Consider the following 26,306-nt stretch of genomic DNA (forward strand, 5'->3'; position numbering starts at 1 on the left):
TATTGATTCAGCTTTGCCAGGATCAAAATATCATCTTTGCAATGTAGCAAGAAGGTTGCAGTTTTCGGCTGAAAGTCTTTTTTAAGAAACCGAGAGCATCTTCCTGACAGTACGATCAGCATCAGCAGCCATAACCTAGGATTCATCTTCAGTGAGAGAAGGAAAAGCAATCTGAACTGGGCCATGAGTCAGATGAGATGGCTCTTTTATCTTAGTCACAGAACCAAACCGATACCCCAACCTAACATCACTCAACCCAGCACTCAGTCAAGGAGGATGATTGGAGAAAAAGCAGCTTTATCCATCATGCAGAAGTTGCGGGCTCTCCAGCCACCGGAGTCTCTGATGCATGAGTTCTGTCTCTGCCACACTTGTCCTTCCAACCCAGAAGAAAATTTAACATCAAATGTCAACAGAGGGAACAGATTTGAATCCAGACACTTTCACTATGGTGTCATGCCTGTAAAGGCAGAGAAGAATGAGGGAAATGTTTAGCCACAAACAAATATACACATTTGATAATGTTCCCATCACTAAACTTTTCTTCAAAAATTGTTTTCTTTTTAACTCTCTTATTTTTGTCAGTGCTTAATAATTAACTTTTTCTTTTTCTTTTTGTATGCAGCTAACCATTTGCAACAGTCTACAAATAATTGATCATGTGAAATAAAACGGAACCCGAGAGTTTGGAATGATGTAGTTCATGAATGTATACACTGTAAAAATAAATAAATAAACAATTCAAGTTGTAAATAAAACCAAAATTATTGGAGTATGTTTTATAGGAAAATACCATTTCAGTCTCTCTACTTCAAAGTTTCACATTTAATGTGTTAGTTGCTGTTAATTGTGAATTTTACTAGAAATTTCTTGTTTACAGCAGGAAAAAAAACATTATGATCAGTCCGTATTTAAAAATGCATTGCATATTTCCAAAATGTTCACTTCCGCGTATAAAGGCCCATCCTCCCATAGCTTACTGAGACTGTTAGCCATTGTTGTGCTTGTGTAAATGACCCATGTTCTCTCCTCTGTCATGTCAGCTATTTTGAAATGTGCCCATGCGAAGCAAAGGTCAACTTGACTATTAAGAAAAACAGCATTTCAAAGACGTGCTCAGTCCCACTTTTTAATTGTCTGTCTGAAAAATAGCCTGCTTTGCTTCCTTAGGGCACCATATCTCTCACATTTAATGTCTGCCATGGCTTTCTGTCCTGTCACTGTTGTCTCAGCCTGTCATATACGACGCTCTGTTGATTGTTTTTATGTGATATATATCTAAGCCCTGAAATTGGCACAGATCGGAAACCTCATCTGCTGTTCGTGTTACGTCCGTAAGAGCTTTGATTACTAAGCCTGTGTTGTCACAAGTTCTGAAATTACATGCTTGAGATGATAGCAATGGAAAATGAGAGCCGTGAGGATCACAGACAGCAGCTTAGCCTCATTGGCCCCCAGAAATAATTTTCTCCTGTACAGAGTCATGATCAGCCGTTTGACCACTTCTAAAATGTAATAGCAAAAAGGCCAGGCCGGTCAATTTTGGCCAGTAACACTTGTCAAATAATAACTGGTTTGAGCAGCATCTGCGCAAGCAACAAGCAGACATACAGTGGGTACGGAAAGTATTCAGACCCCCTTACATTTTTCACTCTTTGTTATATTGCAGCCATTTGCTAAAATCATTTAAGTTATTTTTTTTCCTCTCATTACTGTACACACAGCACCCCATATTGACAGAAAAACACAGAATTGTTGACATTTTTGCAGATTTATTAAAAAAGAAAAACTGAAATATCACATGGTCCTAAGTATTCAGACCCTTTGCTGTGACACTCATATATTTAACTCAGGTGCTGTCCATTTCTTCTGATCATCCTTGAGATGGTTCTACACCTTCATTTGAGTCCAGCTGTGTTTGATTATACTGATTGGACTTGATTAGGAAAGCCACACACCTGTCTATATAAGACCTTACAGCTCACAGTGCATGTCAGAGCAAATGAGAATCATGAGGTCAAGACGAAAACCTTCTCCAGAGTGCTTAGGACCTCAGACTGGGCCGAAGGTTTATCTTCCAACAAGACAATGACCCTAAGCACACGGCTAAAATAACGAAGGAGTGGCTTCACAGCAACTCTGTGACTGTTCTTGAATGGCCCAGCCAGAGCCCTGACTTAAACCCAATTGAGCATCTCTGGAGAGACCTAAAAATGGCTGTCCACCAACGTTTACCATCCAACCTGACAGAACTGGAGAGGATCTGCAAGGAGGAATGGCAGAGGATCCCCAAATCCAGGTGTGAAAAACTTGTTGCATCTTTCCCAAAAAGACTCGTGGCTGTATTAGATCAAAAGGGTGCTTCTACTAAATACTGAGCAAAGGGTCGGAATACTTAGGACCATGTGATATTTCAGTTTTTCTTTTTTAATAAATCTGCAAAAATGTCAACAATTCTGTGTTTTTCTGTCAATATGGGGTGCTGTGTGTACATTAATGAGGAAAAAAAATTAACTTAAATGATTTTAGCAAATGGCTGCAATATAACAAAGAGTGAAAAATTTAAGGGGGTCTGAATACTTTCCGTACCCACTGTATGGTTATAGGAGAGTCCTGGGATAAAACTCTGCCACTTCAAGAGCTTGGCCCTGGATCCACTGCCATTCAATTTCCACGCTCTTCAGTCTTCAGACTCACGCTTCATATTACACCCTCCACCACCCCGTTCTCTTTTCTTTGCCTGCCTCCTCTCATCCATTTAAATAGAATCAGAATAATGATGGCAAGGCATGGGTTATCGATCAAACACTCACACACAAACTGGCACAGGACAAATCATTGTGCCATTTTGGCCACAGAAAGGGACTTAGTGAACTGTGATCCCTCCTACGCTCTGATCCGGCCCTCCAGGGTGATGTGTCCTCGCGGAGACGAGCATTTGGCTGCTCCACATGCCCCTGAGCTGTAAGGCTGTTTAATTGATGTCAAAGCTGGTCGTGTGAGCATTTTCTACAGTGCCGATCCAAGCGTCGTGTCACGGCACCGCATAATGGATATTCCTGTAGACATGCCATAGACATATCCATTTATCATGCTAGAGATGGGAATAAAAAATTCATTATCACAAGAAAACTTGTGAAATGCTTCTAAATTGAGGAAGGCTCTGCTCTCGGGCTCTCGTTGAAATTTAAAACAGCATGCCTGGTGAAAATATTGTTTAGCATTGACTATGTATGGCTCATATAGACTAACTTAATCATACAGTTGGTCGGCACGCCTTTATACTGATATAACAGTATCTTGAAAAGGAAAATTCATTAAGACTTGCTTCGAATGTTGGCTTGACAAAGTCTTGACTAAAAGAAAAAAAGAAAAAAATCAGAATTGTTTTATGGAGGTCTACAGGATTTTTTTTGTGATTTATGAAATTCTGCACTGGAAAAAAACATCAACTAAATTTGATAATTAAAAAAGGTATAGCACAATTAAAAGTCTTTGCACACTGAGTCCGAAATTCTCATCTGAAATTTTCGCACATTAAAAAATAAATACGACCTCACGTTGTGTCAATCACATTTACACACTGCCTCCGAAACTTTCGTCCGTCATAAAAAAATAGGATCAGGTTCGATTTTCTGCGTTTTCACATTCGTAGCAAGCATTTTGATAGGAAAGGATGACGAATCCGGAAAAAACTAAAAACCGCATATGAAAATTTCGGACTCCATGTGCAATGACCTTAAGTCAGAACAGGCTTGTTAGACATCTAGGATGCGAGTTGTTCAGAATTGAATTGATAATGCATTTAATAATTCCAATTTATACACTATTTTTAACTAAAAGAGGTCATTTTGACCTTAAATTTTGACTGACTGACTGACTGACTGATGGGCAGAGATAAAACTTAACCCCAACCTTCAGTGAGGCATGAGCAAATCGTATGAAAACACACAAATGAGATTGTACAGAAACACCAATTTTGCTCCCAGGTTAGTGATTTTTAAAAAGCTCTAACCCAGTGGTGCTCAATCCAATCTGGCCATTACATGTCATCCCTTGTCCACAGGAAACAGGAACTGTGACTGGATATGTCTGCAAGGCCTATGAAAGCATTCCATTAACCAAACAAAATCAAGGGGCAAGTGACAAGGAAATAACAGGTTTCATATACTGTTCTGACTGTGAGAAAGAAATGAAGGAGAGAAGGAAAAATAGAGCAGTCTGCAAAGGGGTTGGGGGCAAGAATGGGAGACTTCTAAAAGGAGGAGGTGTGGCTACGGTAAGGGCAGAGAGAGAGAGAGAGAGAGATCTGCCTGCCTCCACTTGTCTCTTGCTCAAGTACGCAAGCCACTGACAGCAACAGCCACACACAGACAAGAGAGAGAGACAGATCGGAGAACACCCAGATACGTCCTCTGTAGATCGCCTACACAGTGTCAGAAATAGAGCTGAGTTTAAGGCAGGTGCGTACAAAGCGTCTGCATGAGACTCTGGGCGGTGCGCTAATACACAATCTAAGAGAGGATACAGGTTGACTGACTAACCTCAAGAAGGAAAACGAGAAAAAAACGTGACAACAAAAAGGAAAGAAGAAAAAGAGGAAGAAGAGACCGAGATGTACACTGAAATGGCCCATCTATTAACGGTAGGGAAGTTTATCATTTTCTCTCAAGACCGAAATTTTTACGCGTTGCATTTGAACGCGCACTGCAGATGCTTTTCTAGTGGTGTTGACACAAGAAAGGGCAGAAAATTATTCCAGCAGAGAACAACCTGTCAGGAATCAACATAAGCAGGTAATTCTTCGATATTTAAGAATTAATCGTGTGGTGTTGTGTCACAAGATCTGGTGTCGATAGTTTGAAACGCGGCTCAAGTTGTGCGTTGCACTGACAGGTCGAGACTTTTCCACGCTGCATGGCAGTTATGGTCAGCATGCAGAGCACATCGGGAGAGAGTAGCACTGACTCACACATTAGCTTGGCTAAGGAGAGAGAGAGAGAGAGAGAGAGAGAGAGAGTGCGCGTGTGTGTGTGTGTGTGTGTGTGAGAGAGAGAGAGAGAGAGAGAGAGCGAGAGAGAGAGAGAGCGAGAGAGAGAGAGAGAGACGCTTCATGTCGCATTGAAATTCCACAGCCAGAGCTTTGCGAAAATAAGGATAACGCAGTGTGCGTGCGCGTTTGTGTGAATGTGGGGGCACGCATCTGTCATTTCATTGAAGTGATCAGCATCCAGAAACTCTCCCTCCCTCTTCTTCCTCCTCCCTGCTGTTGCTATCCGTGGCCGTGCTGCTGTCGCAGTTGAATTTGCAGAAGCTAGCGTGCGCGCTCTGCTTCTCCACAGCAAGCCTATTGTTGTTGTCCTCCTCCACACTCTTTCCTCTGAGGAGTGTCAGCTAACGGTGCTAATCCTTCAATGCCTCTTCATGTGTGGGGAGGACGCGTGCGCGTGTGGGTGTCATCCTGGAAGACTGGACCAACACACGTGAGAGTGTTGGCAGGTGTCCGGTGCATTATGCGGCTCCGAGAGAGAGAGAGAGAGAGAGATAGAGAGAGAGAGAGTGCAATGAGGACAGATTGGGTGTGATAAATACATTAGATGATGCTCATATGTATTTTGTAAAATGTCTGTGTGGTTGTTGCTTGTTTGTGGATAAATATAGAGTTCAACTAAAACAATTATTAGAGGGACCGCAAAGGAAACGCACACGTTTTTAAAGCTAAGGTGAAAAGCAGATCGCAACCTGTTTTACTCTGCAAAGGAGAAATAGAGCCAAAAAAAGTTGGAAAGGAGGGTTTGAAAAATAAAAGTACTGAGGGACTTGGTGACGTCAGCCAAAAAGGAAAGTAGTTTCAATTTCAGAGGCAAGTTTGCTACATGCTTTAAAAGATTATATAATTTGGAAAAACACGTCCAATGAATTGTGCAAACTGAGACCAGGAAAGTGCATTAACAAAAGCTCACGTTGACTAAAATAAAGTTTTTATTATTATTATTATTATATTATAGACTAATATTTTCGTCCCCTAAAGATACACATTTCCTCATAAATGAATAAAATAGCCCTAAATGAGTTTTGTACATGGGATGTTGATGACACAACATCACAATCCAATTTGCGATGAAAAATATTCTGACAGCTCATAAAAATGCACCCAGACGTCAATGAATAAATTCTTAATAAGTCGTACCAAGAAATTAAACACATGACTTGTCCTGACAACTAGACTGGAAAGATAATTGCATAGTTTGTTTATCGCAATGTTGATTAGCCCTCAGTGCTGTGTATGGACATGATTACTGAATGCAAATATACACTTTCTTGCATGAGGGAGCTCTACGGTCTCTGACAGTGCATCACTGTAAACATTATTATCTTTACAGTTCCTCATCATTTAGTGGCTTATATAGTTCCTAACTACTCAAGATGTCCTTTTTACGAGGCAAACTTAACCCAATCCAACCCAACAGAGTATGTTTACCTGCAACAATAAATTCTGATGCATGGCTTTTTAAATTTAATTCAGTGAAAAATACCATGACCCTTGAAATGCTCCTAATGAATGATTTAGCTAGACTGACAGTCCCAATGTGCTCTATATGCAGTAGATAGTAAATTATGTTCTTTTTTTAGTTTAAGTTCTTTTGCTTGTTCTGAAAACTAATTTGTTAAACTCACATCCACTTTGAATCCTCAGATGTCTTGATTTCTTAATGCTCACAGCGATTGTTCTCTAAATCAACCGTTATCATGCTTCACATCTCAGATAGATCCAAAGGCAATCTAAATTAGATGCAATTTATTTGAGCTCAGCTCATACTCTGTCTCCATGAGAAAAGAAAAAAAATTGATCCAAAGTGGATTCAAACAATGACTCTAAAGCTAAATAATGTACAAGTAGCAAGAAAAAAGCGAGAGTTGCCCATTAAAATACCAATGACTCACATGAGCTATGATTCATTCAATTAGACTCAAACTCATGAGTAACTGATTTGAATTAAGCTGGTTTATTGAATCGGTTGGAGTGGTTCCTTCTTGAGTTACTAACTGGCCAATTAGTGATAAATTAACGAATATATTTAACACAAATAAGCTATCAATCCATTTATTCATCTATTTTTCTATCTATACACATATGATCATATCATACAAAAGATATGATTCTAAAGAAAATGTTCAGTTACTCTTCAAGAACAAACTGTAATCACAAACACTCCTACTTGACATGTTCCCAAACTGATTCCACCTATAGAATAACACACTTGACCACTGCTAGATAGATCCAAAGGCAATCTAAATTAGATGCAATTTATTTGAGCTCAGCTCATACTCTGTCTCCATGAGAAAAGAAAAAAAATTGATCCAAAGTGGATTCAAACAATGACTCTAAAGCTAAATAATGTACAAGTAGCAAGAAAAAAGCGAGAGTTGCCCATTAAAATACCAATGACTCACATGAGCTATGATTCATTCAATTAGACTCAAACTCATGAGTAACTGATTTGAATTAAGCTGGTTTATTGAATCGGTTGGAGTGGTTCCTTCTTGAGTTACTAACTGGCCAATTAGTGATAAATTAACGAATATATTTAACACAAATAAGCTATCAATCCATTTATTCATCTATTTTTCTATCTATACACATATGATCATATCATACAAAAGATATGATTCTAAAGAAAATATGTTCAGTTACTCTTCAAGAACAAACTGTAATCACAAACACTCCTACTTGACATGTTCCCAAACTGATTCCACCTATAGAATAACACACTTGACCACTGCGGTCTGCTCATAATTGCCTTTTAAAGAGTCCATTCCAATGTTTTTCAAAGGTGACAGCGGCAGAAGTCCAGACCTACTGAACACTGTCAACAACCACTTCACGTTGAGCATAAGACAAGAACTATGGAGTCAATGTAATGCCACATATACTGTATATGCAAAAATAATAAAGTTTTGCAAAAGAAAATAAAGTTTTGCAAACGAAAATAAAAGTATTGAGAAAAAATAAATGTTTTTTGCTAACAAAAATAAAGAATTGCAAAAGAAAATGAAGTATTGCGAGAAAAAAATAAGTTTTGCAAACAAAAATAAAGAATTGCAAAATATAGATGTTTTTCCCTTTGGCTTCACGTTTCTGCGCGTCTCGCTTTCTGGCACTGTTTTGACATGGGGGTGGAGTCAAGGGACGGGGGCGTGTACAACAGGCCTGGGCATGCCTCCCTGGAAGTGACTTCATCGGTCCGAGAAGCAGCTCACGGTATCGCAAGCTCAATTTTGACTGAAACGCAAAATAAAAGCAGCGTTGCAAATAATTTAGTAGATATGGCCATGGAAAATATGTATTGCTTTTGTGCGGTTTCATTTATATTTTGCAATTCTTTATTTTTGTTCACAAAAAGCACATTTATTTTTTCTCAATACTTTCATTTTCTTTTGCAAAACTTTATTATTTTGCATATATATGTGGCATTATATTGACTCCATAAAGAACCCCCCACCGAAGGGCGAAACGCTGCCACGGCTCTGCTTTCTAAAAATAAAAACACTAGGGGCTGACTGTACAGCTGCAAACAATTACTAAGGGTTACCTTGCAAATACAAACACAATGCTCTAGCTCCTCGGCCCGCTATCCCGCCGCTTTGTGCTGGCTTTGAAGCTTGTGTGATCTTGTAGGTCTTTTAATGTCTTTATCCTGCAGGTAAGTGTGAGCTGGTTTGTCATAAACATCTGTTAAATCCTCCTCGTGTTAGCATCGCTAATGAGGCGAAGGGTGTGACAGAACAGATGCCTCTGAGTGTGAGAAAGAGATACAGAGGCGAGACTGTGGAAGGAAGGGTGAGTGATGGGAGAAAATTTATGCAGCACATCCCTCCGTCCCCCTACAGATGAGTCTTCAGTGAGGGCAGATGTTTCTATCATTAAGAAGTTGAGACAGGCTAGGTGCTGCTTAGCAGATATATCTGCTGTTGCAAAGACATGCCCATTTGACTATAACGGCAGGGTTGATTATGTTTATTGATCTGCTACAAAGGAAACAGTCTTGTGCTATTTACCACATGCAAATGGCTCTCGTTCCATATGGTTGACAATGACACGCAAGAGCCTCAAACCAAGTTAAGATTTGTGCGTGTGACGTCTTGTTTAACTTATCATCATTCCATGAATGTCCTAAAAACTAAAATCTAAAACTCCTAAAAAAGAAATGTAAAGTTTATATGTGGTACATGACGACAGAGTGGGAATTTTTCCCAGGGTTGGGAATCAAGAACTTTTCATAGCTGGAAAAAAGGTTTTGAAACAATACCGGAAATGAATGAGTTTTACAATTTTCGTTCTGTTAATGGTTACTGAATGTCAAAAATTGCTAAAAAACACCTGAATAAGATTCTCTGGTCTGATGAGACCAAGATAGAACTTTTTGGCCTTAATTCTAAGCGGTATGTGTGGAGAAAACCAGGCACTGCTCATCACCTGTCCAATACAGTCCCAACAGTGAAGCATGGTGGTGGCAGCATCATGCTGTGGGGGTGTTTTTCAGCTGCAGGGACAGGACGACTGGTTGCAATTGAGGGAAAGATGAATGCGGCCAAGTACAGGGTTATCCTGGACGAAAACTTTCTCCAGAGTGCTCAGGACCTCAGACTGGGCCGAAGGTTTACCTTCCAACAAGACAATGACCCTAAGCACACAGCTAAAATAATGAAGGAGTGGCTTCACAACAACTCTGTGACTGTTTTTGAATGGCCCAGCCAGAGACCCGACTTAAATCCAATTGAGCATCTCTGGAGAGACCTAAAAATGGCTGTCCACCAATGTTTACCATCCAACCTGACAGAACTGGAGAGGCTCTGCAAGGAGGAATGGCAGAGGATTCCCAAATCCAGGTGTGAAAAACTTGTTGCGTCTTTCCCAAAAAGACTCATGGCTGTATTCGATCAAAAGGGTGCTTCTACTAAATACTGAGCAAAGGGTCTGAATATTTAGGACCATGTGATATTTCAGTTTTTCTTTTTTAATAAATCTGCAAAAATGTCAACAATTCTGTGTTTTTCTGTCAATATGGGGTGCTGTGTGTACATTAATGAGGAAAAAAAATTAACTTAAATGATTTTAGCAAATGGCTGCAATATAACAAAGAGTGAAAAATTTAAGGGGGTCTGAATACTTTCCGTGCCCACTGTATATGGAAGAAAAAAAGAGAATATTTTAGTTTTGAGTTTGTATATAGACATTTATAATGTCCCAGAAGATTTCTTCTTCAAATAAATGTTAAAAGTATCACATTTAACACAAAATTCAATATTCACCTTTGCCATCACAGGAAAAGGCTAAATTGCATTATAAAATATATTCAAATGAAAAACAGTTGTTTTATATCATTACAATATTCACAATGTTTCTGATATTTCTATTTTAACCGTATTTGTAACAAATAAATGCAGGCTTGGTGAGCATAACAGACGTCTTTCCAAAACCTTTAAAACAATAGTTTAGTTGGTTGTTCCATATTTTGGTTTAGTTTGGGTGAAATTTTGGGAGGGGAAAGTACTAAAAAATAATTAATGGAATGATTAAGTGATCAGAATAGATTTTTCTGTATGATTCCCAACCATGACAAGCACACAAGGTCTGTCCACATTCAAGTTGATTCCCAGTTGCTTTTTTTATGTGCATAATCTCACAGCAGCCTAGATATTCATCTTAAGGTACACTTCTCCATTCCTCTTCCCTATTCTCTCTCTATCTAAAAAGCAGGCTTGGCTCGGTTATCCATGGGCAAGGGCTCACTCCTGACTGATGGGAAACAGGAATACAGCAAATGAGCCACGTGTATATGTGCGGATATGCACAAATGTGAGTGAGCATATGCGTAATGGGGTCAAAAGGGCTGCTGGACTTCACCTCTTGTGCTCGCTGAAGAGGGCAGATGAACTCAGGGCAGGAAAGATCACAGACATCGGTCTCAAAGAGAAAGAAAAAATTGCACTGTCACAACACAGACCATCACCGCACACGCACCCAGACTCACTGCTCTGTCTGTGCACTGCATTTCTGTAAACATATATACAAACAAATCAGCTAAAGGAGCTAAGAAATCAAATTGAATCAAAGTGAAAGCCAGGACCGGGATGTGATGTCTCCTCTGTGTAGCTCATATGAATTCATAGCCTTACAGGCAACCCTACATAAAGACAAATAAGAGCAAGTATGTTGGGCATCATATCCGCATAGGCATATAGTACACACTGCTGTCTGAGATGAATATGTTTTGTGCTGAGAGTGGTACGGATATGTCCGAAGAAGGAGGTGAAGACAGAGCACTGCTCACAAGCCTCAAGGGCATATCTGTGAATAAGCAAATACATCAGTCTGCCATCTTGCAGCGTGATGATGAACGCAAACATTGACAGTAAAACAAACCGAAGAGATTTATCAAACAGTCGGCCATTAACATTTCATTTTGTAGCTCAACACAACAATGTTGTTGTTTTTTCGTACACTGTAGACTTACCAGAAAAGAGCAAAACCTCAGGTCAGTTAAACTATTCTTCATCGGACTGTTTTCTTTTTTCACACCTGCAATGAAAAAATATTTTATGGTCATTAAATATGGCTCTTTTAGTATGTATATTGAAAAATATTTGATGGTTTCAATATATATTTGAATAATAATAACCCTAACCCACATTTTTTTATTAGAACTGTAAATCATTGTTTTTAAGGAAATTGAAAAGCCATTTTTTTATGCGTGATGTTAACACACCCATTACACTGACTTAAAAGGCATGAATGTCATTTTAGAGAAAGCACAAAATAAGAAAAACCATAAAATAGCAATGACACGTCACTCTGGTTGAAAAACTTTGGTTTGACAATGAGTTTTTAATCTTATCCTCTACTGCAGCAAGCTATAAAGATTTTGAGCTATTTTGTGGAAAATTGTTTACTCTCACTGCTGGTTGAATCAAATCTTTTATGACTTCAGTTTTCAACTCACAATGCTTGTTGTCTGATTCACACTGTCATTTGTGAGTGTTATATCTGAACTCATTTGGACATACAGAAAAATGAATTTGCCTACAAACAAGAGAAAAGAAGGCTTAGTTTGTGAGAACATACTTTAGCAATGTGGTTCAGAAACACAGAAAAAACCAAAAAGACATGCTGACGAGTGATAAAACTTTTTTTTTTTTAATAAAGAAATTAGTGTCTTTCTTAATGAGGAAGTCAAAAGAACTTGCCTCAATAACCACATTATGCATACTTTCCCCTAAATTCTTAAATATATCCTTGCTCGCCTATAGCAATAGAACAGTTCATTAAAAAAAGGCCTGCCGTTAGAAAAAAAAATACAAAAATAGTCTGCTTTGTCCTGCAAAATTTCTTCCTGTCTTCTCAAGCGAGCTCAGTTATGAATACTAAGGCATCTTTTCTCATTAATTGCTCTCACAGGCAGCTTAGCCGGGGTCATCGCTGCATTTTTGACTCAGTCCAATTAATACTAATCACAGCATCAGACGGGCTGAGCGAGAAGATTGCACTGTCAGAGCAACTGATCATCTTGGAAATTCATTAACAAAAGAAAGAAAAAAGGAAAGAAAGACAAAAGTGGGACTCTGAGTAGATATGGCATCCTGGTTTTATTTTTTTTGCCTTCAGCTTTCAAAATGTTTGGACAATTTGTCAATAACATTCATTAAGGTGCCCGTTCCAAAAACAAACCAGGAGTTAAATGAACAGATGGACTTTTCCTTGTAGAATGGCCTAACATGGAAGAGTAAGACAGACTGGCTGCTGTCTGCTCCAGCGGCTCAAGGCATTTGTGAAATATCAGAAGGTATGCAGCTGAATTATTTATTAGGTACCCCAGTATATTAAATTAAAAGGAAGTGACTCATAAACAGAGGACAACATGATAGCAGATCAAGGCTTATGCAAAGCAGAGCTCAAGACAATGATTTTTTCAGTCAGTCTTCTGCTGACTCGGTCAGACATGATGTGGTCTACTTGCCATGCAAATATATTTACTAGCCCTAGTAAAAATGCTGGCGTTTATGGCATTTATTGGAAACAAACTAACTAATTAATAAATAAATAAACTTTGACATGATTTAGTGACATACTGTATGTATGCAAATCATCAAAGTTTTCAAGACATTAAAACAATGTGTCAACTCAGCAAGCAACACATCCTGCAAGTGGCCTGAAACTATCACACACCATCAGGCCATCCTTTAATTGTTGAGCAAAAGGCAGTGACGGCCTCCATAGAGAGCATATTTCTTAACATCCACTGGTGAACAGACATGCATATATTTGCATCATCTTCATGGTAAGTAGTCACTTCAAAATTCAGCAATTTAAAAAAAAATGTATAAGCATAAAACAGTTTACTTGTATAGACTGATCCTAAATAAAACATACATCTTTCTGCCTAAATATGCAGGGCGCATAATAATGACAATATTCGTATGGCATCCTGCCATGTGCATGACTATCCAGAGCTGCTATTTTAGTCCATGTCTTACTCAAGCATAATGTTCACATCCCCTCCTACTTTTGAGCCAAAGTGGAAAACATGCATGTTTATTACCACATTCAGACATGCCCTCGCCCAACCATAGAAATGCAATTATTCCCACAAGCCAAGGCCATTTAAGTCATAATGGTCACACTGATATCCATAAATTGGATGGCCAGTCTCACTTCGGAGTTTTCCATTACAGTGTTAGTCACGTTTCAAGGTTGCCATGCATATATCAGAATTTGAAGGGTTTTTTCCCCCTCGTGAACCACTGTTTCTCTTAATTTCCTGATAAGAAACATAATTGTAGTATTTAATATAAATTCCTCCATAGTAGGTGACATTTAGCAGGAATATTTCGTAAAATGTATAACTGAAATGTTGTGACATTTACATAAGAAACTCATCTTAACATATACCAGCTGATCTTATAGTGTCAATAAATTGACAAAAAGCCCACCACCTGCCTCCAGATATTATTATATAAAACGATAACCCTCTGTAACCAATCAGACTGTAACTGAATATTAATTCTAAAACAGGTTTTGCCAGAAGACATGCTTAAGACACACAAATACAGTGAGATACAGGATTTAAGCTGCACTGACGGCACCAAGGTAGCCAGTCAGCTAAATTTATCCACCACAAAAATGTTCACACCAGAATGAAAACCAAGTGGACAGTGCTAAAAGCCTCCCTAGATAGCAGACAGTAATACTCAGGTCTCCCAGAATGAGCGAATGTTAACAACTTGGGGCCACACGCTCTCACCTTCGTGTACATGCTGTCTCCCCGCTTTGAGGGTGGCATTTCTTTCTGGGAACGATACAAATCTTTCTTATAAAGATGAGTAATTCCCATTATTGCGAGCAGGAGCGCAGAGTGACCCTCTGTGGAGTGTCAGTGGGAATAAAACGTTTAACGAGTGACACAAATTGAATGTTGTTCCTCTCGGTGCAGGAAGGTGGAGGAAATTGAGGCAAACCTAATGAGCAGTCCGATCCCTGTAGCGACACCTGACATCGATGGCTGGTGACAGGTCACACAGCGAGCGCAGAAGAGCAGGGAGGGGACACCTTGCCCCCATTTCGCCTGTCACCATGTGACATGATCCATCCTGCCACGGGCCATCTGCACCCAGAGAGACTAAGTGGCACTCCTCCCTGCATCTCCCAAAGGAATGGATGTCTTTAATCACCACCATCATCGCACGCACATGCTCGTGCGCTTGCACAACCCATCATCCCCTTGTGGCCAAAGAGCATGGATGAAATGGAAGAGATGGGTCGCTGCGCATTCAGTGAGACTTCTACGTGCAAGAGCAGTAGCACTTGTTTGCTAGCCGAATACATGTTTACGTCTCCACAGACCATCAGACGCACGTCCATTAAGCTTCTGGGCCAAAAGTGTAAACAAACTTACGTAACTCTGTTTGTGCATGATTGAACAAATGCAGATATGGACTTTACAAGGGAGCGCAGAAGCAAGCATCTGCATTTCATTTTTCATCAAATATTTAGGTGAATCAGCCAGCTTTAATATCCTCGTCTGCCTTATAAGATGACACAGTGGCCACTGATCTAAGGCCATCTCTCCTTTACCTAAAATAAATTCCATTTTTGATTCAGCAAGGATGCATTGAATTGATCAAAAGTGACAGTAACGAATTTTACATTGTTACAAAAAATATCAGAATTTGTCATTTTGAAAAATGTAACATGGTTTCACATTTCTCATTTTGAACATTAATGATAATAAGAAATGATTCTAAAGCACCAAATCAGCATATTAAAATATAATATAATAATTAAATATTAAATAAATAATTATTCTTCTTATTTTTAAAACTGTACAGAATTAAACAACAGAATAGGAAACAGCACACTCAAACAACATGAATGTTACCACAATAATACTTACTGTGATTCTTCAGCTGTTTTTATACTGCAAGACAAAATCAAAGTATCATGGCAAGCCTATTGGCAGCTAAAAAAAATTAACAAATAGAATAATAAATTAATGTCCAAAGGCACAGGGTACTTTTAAAATTTTATGATGACTTTTCCAATTCTGTGGAGTTTCAGTTTTACTCAAAAAGTGTTGATTTTACAGTTCTCCACAGAGGAAAGTGGAGCAGTCCTATAAAGGGAGATACTGCGATACATCTGCGGTTGCAAAGCGTGCTGGTGTTGATAGGTAGTGCATTGATTTAAATGACATGCCTGATGCTGACATCCCCCTATTTTACACTCCCACCTTCCTCCACTTCCATTTAATTTCATGTGCCATCCTTTGCCTCTGAGCACGCTTACCCTTTCATTGAGCCATTTAAACGAGAAATTAAATTATATTCTTCAATACGCTTGTTTCCCAAAGAAAAGTTATGGCCAGGCCATTTATTAAAAGCAGACAGTTCCCTTCTTAAACTTCCTCTGATTTACGGAGACTCATTGCCGATAAAAAGCCCAAAATTGGATCAGCGTATTCCCACACTTCGCAAAACCTTTATTTTCTCCTTCAATGTTGAGATGATGAAAACCCCCTCAAACACAGCAGGGTTCTGTAATAAGTCTGATTACATACAGGAAGTAATTGGAAGGATCTGGATGGATCCACACACTAATGCAAACTAATTTGTCATTTGGGGATTGTGCCAAGATGATTTCCCAAAGACCTTTCAGCAATTAGAGTGAAGATGCAAAACAGTCAGACTAAAGAAAGAAAAAGAAGACTCTACATGTAAACTGATGCGATACTGGTTAGCGTTTTATTCGTGGGGGGCACGACACACAAATCTTACTGAATGCTCGTACCATGTGGCTGTCGGCAGAGATCTATCCGGCTTTTATTGATGTGTAGACAAATACAAGCAGGGTCAGGGCCAGAGCATTTTACTGTCCTCTTTATGGCTGGACATGTAGAAGGATTGAGGAGCCGGGCACTTTAATGGCCTATCGTGTAAAAGGCAAGTGTTGAGTAAAATAAAGGAAAACATACTCACAGGTTTGTCAATTGAAATGTGCCATACATTTGGAAAAAGGAGAAAACAAGCTGAATACTAACCAAAGACTTCTAGAGAGTTAGCATTAGCATTCCTGCTAGGCTAGCCAGAGCTTGAAGTGGGCCGGTACACACTGGTACGCAGTACCGGCACTTCTATATTTTAGCCTTTAGAGTACCTGCACTTTTTTGTGCGTACCTTTACTTCTGACATGTTGCCGGTACTCAGAGTAGCGTCAGGGTCTGGGTGATTATATGATCCCATATATGATTAGAAAGTACACTATATAAATCACACTACCCAGGTGGGATCGCCTCTCATCTCGACCAATCACGTGAATGAGTGTGTGGGGCACGTGAGCATGTCAGGGGAGGCACGCAGCATAATAGAATAATAATTAATTATTGATTACCAATTTGAATCAGTACTTTATAATGAAAATAATATCTTAAAATTAAAAGAAGCAGGCTTTTGCGATCACATCATTTTAAACCGGTAAACTCCTGGAAAGTCCAAGGATCCAGTAACGAATTCAAACAGTAAGTTCAAAACAGCTCTAATGCAGAGAAAACACGGCCGATTTCATCAGCGATTGCGGAGAGAATATTGACTTGCGTCCAGATTTCAGTAAAATTATTATTTTCAGCGTGTATTTGGCTTTAAAAGCAAGAGTGTTATAATGAATGCTGATTATGTGGTGGTCAGAAATTTAGCGATTCTGAATGGATCCGTATAGTAGTAAAGGCAGGCGATTAGTGTCTCCTCTGTGGTCCTGTTTGGAATCGCAGCTTGACTTTTATTTAATTATTGATTGATTGATTGATTGATTGTGACACTATACATACATTCACAATGTATGTATAGTGTCACAATATACATACATTGTGAATGACTAAAAAGTACTTATTTAAAATAAAGGTGGGGGGCTGGGGGGGGTATGAATACCGGCAATTCTTTTTTCCCACTTCAACCACTGAGGGTAGCGCATACATAAAATTTTTCTAAGCAAGATATGCAAATGTATTCTGGAAATAACCCTCAAAACTTCAGGTGTAGGCCTACATATTAGCGATTTATAAAATAAAAAAAGCCCAATGGCGATATAAAATGATATGGCAACAGAAAAGTGCATTACAATTGAAATAAGGCATAATTGTATCCCAATTTGTCTGTTTAAAATAAAACTTTTAGTCATACTGACAAAATGTGCACTCATGCCATTCATGTAGGACCATAAGGCAGGAAAGATTTGGTCTCAAAATCAGGCTGCTTAGCAATGTGCGAGGCTTTTCCTCACTGCATATTTAAAATGCTCCCTCAAGCTTAGCACACTAATGGCTATTTAGGTCTGCTACTTCTTTCTTTACCAGCAGTCGGGGAGGACGACAAACACGCTGACACTTACGCAGCTCTGTAAGCCACCATGATGAGAAAGCAACTCCTGTCTCGAATCCAACGCTTTTCTCTCTCCCTCTTTATCATGTTCTAATCCAGCATCTTCTTGTGATTCTTGCTGCCTCTTATTTACAGAAGTGTTTTAAAGATTAAACACCCTCTCACTCCTATTCATATTCATAGAACCCCAGTCCTTTAAGAAAGAGGCACTTTGTTAAATGGTATAAATAATTTTAGTATTTCAACTGATTTCAGTTAGTTTCTACATTTCTAATTTTCATTCAGGTTTATGTTTTTCATCTAACATTTATATTTTTGTTTAATTTCAGCTTTATTTCTATTATTATTTTTCATAGTTAACACTGAGGTTTTAGAAGTCTTTGACCTTGTATCCAGTAATTAAAATTTTAATTATTTTTTGCCATAACTTTGACAGAATTCATTGAATTGATATTAAATGGACAATGCACATAAGCACTCAAGTCCATCATGGTCCACCAGGTTAATTTTATTCTTTCATATTATGCTTTGCATTAATTGTTGTAAAAAATTAATAGTTAAGCATTAAGCCAACTTAATTACCAAAACATTAGACCAAAAATAATAATTTTCAGTTTTTATTTTTAATAGTTTATAGTTAACAATAACAACGCTGAGGTCTTACTTTCTTGACTGTATCAAACAATTGCATTTAATTGAATTGATATTATGCTTAACAAAAACCTTTTTACAATAATAATTGTAAATTCGTTTTATATACCAAAACATATTTAATGCTCTCACAAAAATAACTATTTTCTCAATTATTAGACTAATAATGAGCTTTTTTAGAATGCTAAGCAGCCCCTTTCCCCTGACTAATTGTTAATAATAATAATAATAATAAAAAGTTTAAAAAGTATGTAATTTAAACCCTTTGTATTTGTACCCTAATCACTTAAAGTGCCAGGAACATACATGTATAGATCAAAGCTTCCCATTTACATTTCTGACTTAAGACCTCATCAAAAATTCTTACTGAAGGCCATGGTTAAAAGCAGATGAAATGGAGAATTCCCATATGTCTTCTGTTATAGGTATTACTAACCGGTGAGTTTCTGGCGGGTCAGTGAGAGTTTGCGGTGAGTCAGTGCCCAAGGATTTCTTCGCCTGTAACACATGCATACAGAGGGTGAACTAAAACTGGTGTCCTCTTTAAATCCAGGAACTGCATCCATAATATATGAGGAAGCAGTAGGCATGGAAAATGAGCTATGGACTTTTACGTTAAAGTTTTAACCATTTTTTTTTTAAGTTTAAGTTTTCTAGGAGCTGCTGGAATTGGTTCAATGTGAGAAATAGGTCAAGCAGATTGTTCGACTGTCATTTCTGCCAGCAGTTATTCAGCAGGGTAATCAAATGGGAAAACAGATTTGAAAAATCACATATACTACAGCACTGTGCATATTAGTAATGCTGGTTAAACTATGTGGCACACAATATGCGCACAGAAGAAAAACAGGGCAGATGCTGTGAGATAGGAAATATATTATCAGATTACTCCACTTTGCAACATTATTAAGTTAGCGATCTTCTGATCTCCTTCTCCCATCATTCCTCCACGAAGCCCCTCTGTGAGCTAACATTTCTATAAACCTTCCCTTTGGCATGTTTTGTACTATGGCCAATGGAAAGTAGTCAAATGTCCCTTCGCATAATAGCTGATCAGAGGATGGAGAAGCATCTGAGTGACAGCTTTGACATTTCTAGAGAGCGCTGCGAGAGAAAGAGAGACAGATGCAGATAGAGTGAATGAGTGAGAGAGAGAGCCCTCAGATGCCCCCTCTCACCGAGCACTGGAGAGGAACATTTGCATTTAATTGAATGCTGCGGACATAAAGCGGTCTCACCCCCATTCACCTCCCCTGTTTTCTTTGTCATCTTCATTTCCATGTGGAGTCCCACTCAAATCGCACTGAATAAATCTCCAATGCTTACCGCTAGCAGGTGGCACAGAGAGCTATAAGCACTAGAGTCAGGGAGAACTCCTCTAGCATGAATGCTGCTTAGCACAACAGATGAACATTGACTAGGGTTTGGCTATCATTACCAAATGACAGCATCAAAAGTGTGATTGAGCGAACAGAAGGTTTAATAACGCAGAAAGCGATTTTGTTTGGTAGATGCATAACCAATCTGATTTTACTGGTTAGTTTGGAATCACTTTGGTGTGGTGTATGATTCCTAAACAAACATTTATACAGAAAACCTCAGCTCAAACTCACAATCTATTTTAGAAATCTCTTTTTGAATTCTTTTAATTTCTATAGTGGAATATAGTGGATAAAGTAAATGGAAAATAGGAATAGGAAGCAAAAAATATATAACATTTATAACCAATATAACTATATACTAATTTGTAGATTTTATATATCGTTTATGCTCGTCAAAGCTAAATGTATTATTAATGTACATTTATAACATATTACATATTACAATTTAAAATAACTGTTCAATATAAATAACTGAAACCATTCTGATAATGCTCATTTTTCTTATAATTATTGAATTTATTATAATTATTATAATATATAATGTGTTATTAATTTAATGTAATTACAATTATTATATCATAATTATTATTAGGAAACATTTATTATTATTATGAATGTTGAAAACCGTTGCTGCGATTTTTATAAAAGCCATGATACATTTTTGGGGACTTTTTGAGGAATAATAAAGTTCAAAAGAACAACATTTATATGGAATAGAAATCTTTTTAACAGTATAAATGTCTTAATTGTCACTTTTATTCAAATTAATGCATCCTTGCTTAATAAAAGTATTAATTTAATTTCTGAACTTCTGAATGGTAATGTACAAAAATAAATAAATAAATTATATAAACACCAGTAAAAGTGCAGCAAAGCCAACTTGCAAATCCATCTCGTGATTGATAAAATGCGATCTATAAACTTTTACCATCATAACCAATTTGATGCTGCTTTTAAGCATGTTCTGGCTAAACCATGTTATTTTTTCTGAAAGCCCCGCAATCTTGCTCTAATCGATGTGAATTTGCAGAAGGCAGAGTCTGGTTAAAATCATAGTGTTTTCTGAGTCACATTCTCTAAAAGCACTACCCTCCGAAAATCACCCTGTGTGCAGAATGAAGGAATGAAGCACATTGAAGAAACAAATTGTCACCTCTTGCACTCTGTTAGGTGAATCTTCTGACATGGTGATCAATTCTCCCAAGAGAAAAAAAGAGAGCAGAAATTACACTGTGAGGAGTCCCAGAGACCCTTGGCCAGCCAATTACACAAATGCCATCGATCCCTGTGGCTCTTCTGAGGCACAAGCCATGAGGATGGTCCTTCTGGATGGGTATGGATTTTTCTCCACTGGTTTTTCCTTCTTTTCCTCCAAAAGACGGGATTAAAGGCGATAAGAAAGGACAGGCAAGCTGACTCACTGGAGGCCGGCCGGCTACAAGGTCTGATCAACAGTGCCATTACACACTGTCGGCCAAGTCACACTGCAGAACTAAAAGTGTGGAAATAGACACCCATATTCCAACAGCTTTTATGGCATGCAAAAGATACATATCGCAGCATGACTGCGGACAGCAGGTCAGTCGTAGGTGAGACATCTGCGGGTGGCATACCAGCCTTGCTGCAATTAGATCTGCCCTCATTATCATTATGTGCAGCACCACTGAACTGTTAATAGCACTGATCCAGGTCCAGCTTCCCTGCTTAACACTGGAGTCTGTTCCAAAAGAAACAATAAAAATTTAATCATTATACATCAGGGTTAAGGATGCACTGTGCCCTGTGTTGCTTCAGGCGAGTATGTCACATCTACCCTTGAATAAAGGAAAGCATGTAATGTAATATAATGAATTTTAACATTTTTAAAGCAAATGCACTCGCTGAATAAAGACCAAAGTGTATTTTTCTTTCTATACTATAGCATATCCAAGTTGAGTGTTGTTCCGGATCGTTCTGGGCTAATATAACCCAGTGACAGACCAGTCTTCAATCAGTAACACATCAATGTCTTAAGACTTTACAGATAATTAATCATCAATACCTCTTAATTCAGAACGGTCTTTGAAACAGTGATTACATGGTGGTGGATACGTTACAGTAAGCAGTCCAGTATCTATCTTTCAAAATAACTTCTGATTCAGGTTTATTTCATGCTACGAGTGGTAGTAAACAGGCAAATACTATTGGTAACAAGCATCAAATCAGCATTTTAGAATGATTTCTGACCATTAAATAAATGCAGGGCATGTTTTTCATTCCAGAGCACATTTTAAAATGTGTTGCCACTCAAATGCAAAAAGTCATATTAGTTTTAAAGAGTTGTATCTTTAAACCATTGTGTGTGGTGGCAGTTAAGACTAATCTCCTTTCTTCCAGAGAATGTCAGCTCATTACTGGGCAGTCATGGTAAAATGTAGTGCTGTCAAATGTTGGAGGCTTCAGACAGGGGCCGTGTGCGGCAATCCAGCAGCCTTCTGTGTAATTTCAGCATGATGTGGGAAGGATTTGATTCATCTTGTCGAGAGCAGCCTTGGTTGAAAATTTCTGCTGCAAAGCCCGACGTGCAGTAATGATTAATAATTGTGTTTAATTAGCCTTTGACGGTTAGCCCTCATATCTTGGTGAGTTGATAAACACGCTTGCTCTGACCCAGACAGATTTCTTCATTAATCTTCCACAGACCATGTTGTGTGAGCCAGGTGACAGCTGGCGAGTCTACCGAATGCAGGAAATGTGTGTATGTGATATGCTGCAGTGGCAGACTTACCTCAACAGTGTCACAGCAAGGTGAAGCTCTTCTCTCTTTCATGCTGGGGCTCAGTCTCAGGACCGTTCCTTTGCCGTTTGATCTTTACAACAAAGCAGCCAAAAGCTCCTGCAGACCTGTCGCCTGAAACGAACCAAGATGACATTTTTAAAACTCACAGTGGTGTTGTGACATCCCATGTGGCCTCCTACCAAGCCAGAAGGCCGCCGTGCTTCCAATTTCCAGCTCCAAACACCTTAAACAGAATTGATCAATAACGTTATTTGTGATTATGCCAATTTTATCGGTAATATTTTATGTGATTTGCAACAGTGCTATAAGCGTATTAGTTTTAGGTTTGAGTTGTCCTGAATACTTCCATTTGGGCATTGAGTTGAGTCAGTTTAGAACCCCAAAGTGATTTGGGGACAAATAACATTATTGATCACTTCTGTTTAAGGTGTTTAGAGCTCGAAAAGAGAGAGCAACAGTCTGGTTATTTTAGATGATAACGTATAAACCTTTAAAGTAGAATGACTTGTTAACCGGCGGTGAATGCTTTTGCTGAAGCCATCAAACTATTATTCCACATTATCTTAACAGAGGAATTCCTGGTAAAATCTTCATCACCTATGATTCTACACCAATCAGTAAATGTGGCAAAAATAACTCTTCAGTGCTCACCCACTCAAATGCTACTCCAACTACTACCCAAAAATGAAAATTCTGTAATTAGTTACTCACCCTCATGTCGTTCCAAACCTGTAAGACCTTCGTTCATCTTCAGAATACAAATTAATATATTTTTGACGAAATCCGAGAGCTCTCCGACCCTCCATAGACAGCAAGGGTACTCCCACATTCTAGGTCCAGGAAGAAAATCTTGGTACGAAGAAAATTGACAAAATAGTCCATGTGACATCAGGGGTTCAATCTTAATTTTACGAAGCTACGAGAATAATTTTTGTGCACAAAGAAAACAAAAATAACGTCTTTATTATTAGTAGTATTCTCGCAGCTTATTATTATTAGTATTCTTGATGTCACATGCACTATTTTACCATGTCCTTACTAGATTTCTGGGTCTTGATCATGGTAGTTGCGTTGCTGTCTATGGAGAGTCAGAAAGCTCTCAGATTTAATCAAAAATATCTTAATTTGTGGATATTGAAGATGAAGATGAACGAAGGTCTTACGGGTTTGGAACAACATGAGGGTGAGTAATTAATGACAGAATTTTCATTTTTGGGTGAACTATCCCTTTAAACGATTATGTTTGCATAATATGCATATGTTGGAATAAATATAAAATATCATATTGTTTCTATAATCAACAGTTTTATATTTCTCCTTCATTTGACTATGTCATTCACAATGCTTCAGATTGTAGTTCTTTACTTATCACAGCTGTCTTTTGTCTTTTCACCAATTTTCCAATTCCAATTTTTTACTTCAAATCACAGTTTACAATGTAATGAATCACCTTTTAGCTGGTTGGTTTTGTTCATGGCTCACAACTCTTAAAGACATATTTTTTAAATCCATATGGGGAAAAATACTTCCAGAACCATGGCCAATGTAAAAGTAATGCACACTCTACTCAGTGCCTGATTAGAAGACCTGCAAAAAAGCTTTATGACATTTGTTGTCTGAATTATCACAAACAGTAATGTCTTTTGTAACATACAGTTTTGCAAGCTAACTGTGCAGCAGATAGCATGCTTCTATCAAATTAATCTCCTAGCTTTGCACTGTCAAATGTTATGTTTTTAGTTTTTATTTGAGCAGGCATTACAAACAACTATCTCCTGGGATCCTAGATAGACTGAGCTCAAGGGATAGATTGAATTGTTCAAGACAAAAATTTACACTGCCCCAACCACATGAACCTCTGTCCAAAACCCACCTTACACTTTTAGAAGAAAACACACAAAAGCGGTCACTGGGAGCGTTATACCCTTTTTAAAAGCTATCCCTTTGTACCTTATGTACCCATAAAGGGTACATAGTACCTAAAGTACACATATTAGTAACTTTTGAAAGGGTGTCAGTCAAACTGTTGTCCATAAACATGAATGACTGACAGAAAGAGAGCATTTCTGATTATCAAAGCTGTTTTGATTGGTGTTCAGAGACAGCCATTCACTGACTTTTTTTTGTTTAAAGAATAATCTATTTCAGTAATATATTTTAGGTAGCTGAAACATTTAACACGTTATGTGTATTGTTACCAAAAAAGAAAAAGAAAAAGAAAGCGCTTAGAGCAATTGCCATATTTGAGCAAAGACTACATGACAGAAGAAAAATGTAATATTTTAGAAACCTCCAGCTACCTCTCATGCATCTTTCGGTCAATTACCCACTATAATGCAATGCTAAATTACATACAGTAGGCCTACTGCAGTCATTTTACTGTTTAAACAGGCCGATCATTATAGTCAATAGTATATATTTTTGTGCTGCATTACAAAACGTATATCAGCATTGGCTTTTCATATTCATGCCCAGGCCTGCTGAGTCTGGATTAAAGCTTTTAATCACCACTTACGCTCTTTTATCTCCACAGTTAGCCAACAGCATAGCTGACAACAGCATACAATCAAGCATCGAGGTAATGCAGTACATCTGCTCTCTCTCCCAAAACCAATCAACATGCTCTCAAACCCTCACTACATCTCATGAAAGTGAATTACTGCACTTTACTCAAAGATTAATTCAATCATCGTCATTAATTCAAATATGTTTAATAAATTGTTGGCTGTAGGCTTCTTAGCCCGCGTTCCTCAGAGACTTATCAATATTACAAGCTCCAAGAAATGAAAACTCTCCGAAGGTTTGCTGTTTTGTGCAAGAAAATCCAATTCCATCTTCTAAAAAGCTATTGGTCGCTAATAGGATCAGCTCATTCGAAGATGTCACAGACCAATTTAGACCTCATTAAACGCTATTACGGTTTATGCTGGTTTATGTATTCGATGCGTTCCACAGAAATGCATCAGAAGTGCCCGAATCACAGCTGGTTTTTACATAAGTAAATGTATGCATGTCAGCTTTGCGTCATCGTAACACTTCTGCTGGATATTCGGTAAAATTACAGTCACCATGTTTTGGGGCGAAGCCAGAGGGTCCTCGTGCTCTGATAATTCTGGCAACTCAAAGCTTAATTGGGCCGTGTGGTCATAGCTGGCCTGCATGTCAGATTTTTGCATGCTTGTCAGAGGAGATCCAAATGACGATGTGCCACGGTCTTGTGGTCGTGCGTGCCGAGGTCGTACTTACAATAGTGGGTGCAAGTCATCTCATTTGCTGCTTCAGCTCTAATTAATGGATGTTACATGATAAGCAAAGACATCTCGTTTCTGATGAAGCAGATGCATTTTGATGGGAATGCAGTAATGAATAGGCTTGCTGGCTTTCTGTGGTGCCATCTGTTCTCATTGAATGATACCCTAAATCAATATAAGGCCTATACAGTGTTTACTGGTAAGAATAAGAATTGCAGAAGAGACTTCTGGGGACTGAGAGAGAGAGAGAGAGAGAGAGAGAGAGAGAGAGAGAGAGAGAGAGAGAAAGAGAGTGAGCGGGAGATACCACCAACA

At 38.3% G+C, this 26,306-nt stretch overlaps 1 protein-coding gene across 2 annotated transcripts in view; it reads left to right on the plus strand.

Moving 5' to 3' along the window:
• The first annotated feature begins 4,317 nt into the window (after positions 1 to 4,317).
• The window catches only part of LOC107556574 (leucine-rich repeat neuronal protein 2-like), a 29,365-nt gene continuing 7,376 nt past the window's right edge, over positions 4,318 to 26,306 (plus strand). The window contains exon 1 of one of the 2 annotated variants that reach the window (XM_016239742.1): positions 4,318 to 4,645. The gene's annotated coding sequence lies outside the window, so the exon portion shown is untranslated. Of the gene's footprint in view, positions 4,646 to 21,340; positions 21,404 to 26,306 lie in introns of those variants that run through there. The other variant, XM_016239820.1, reaches the window with a different exon arrangement.

The sequence above is a fragment of the Sinocyclocheilus grahami genome, unplaced genomic scaffold (assembly GCF_001515645.1).
Source record: "Sinocyclocheilus grahami isolate Dianchi unplaced genomic scaffold, SAMN03320097.WGS_v1.1 scaffold3.1, whole genome shotgun sequence".
Taxonomy (NCBI): domain Eukaryota; kingdom Metazoa; phylum Chordata; class Actinopteri; order Cypriniformes; family Cyprinidae; genus Sinocyclocheilus; species Sinocyclocheilus grahami.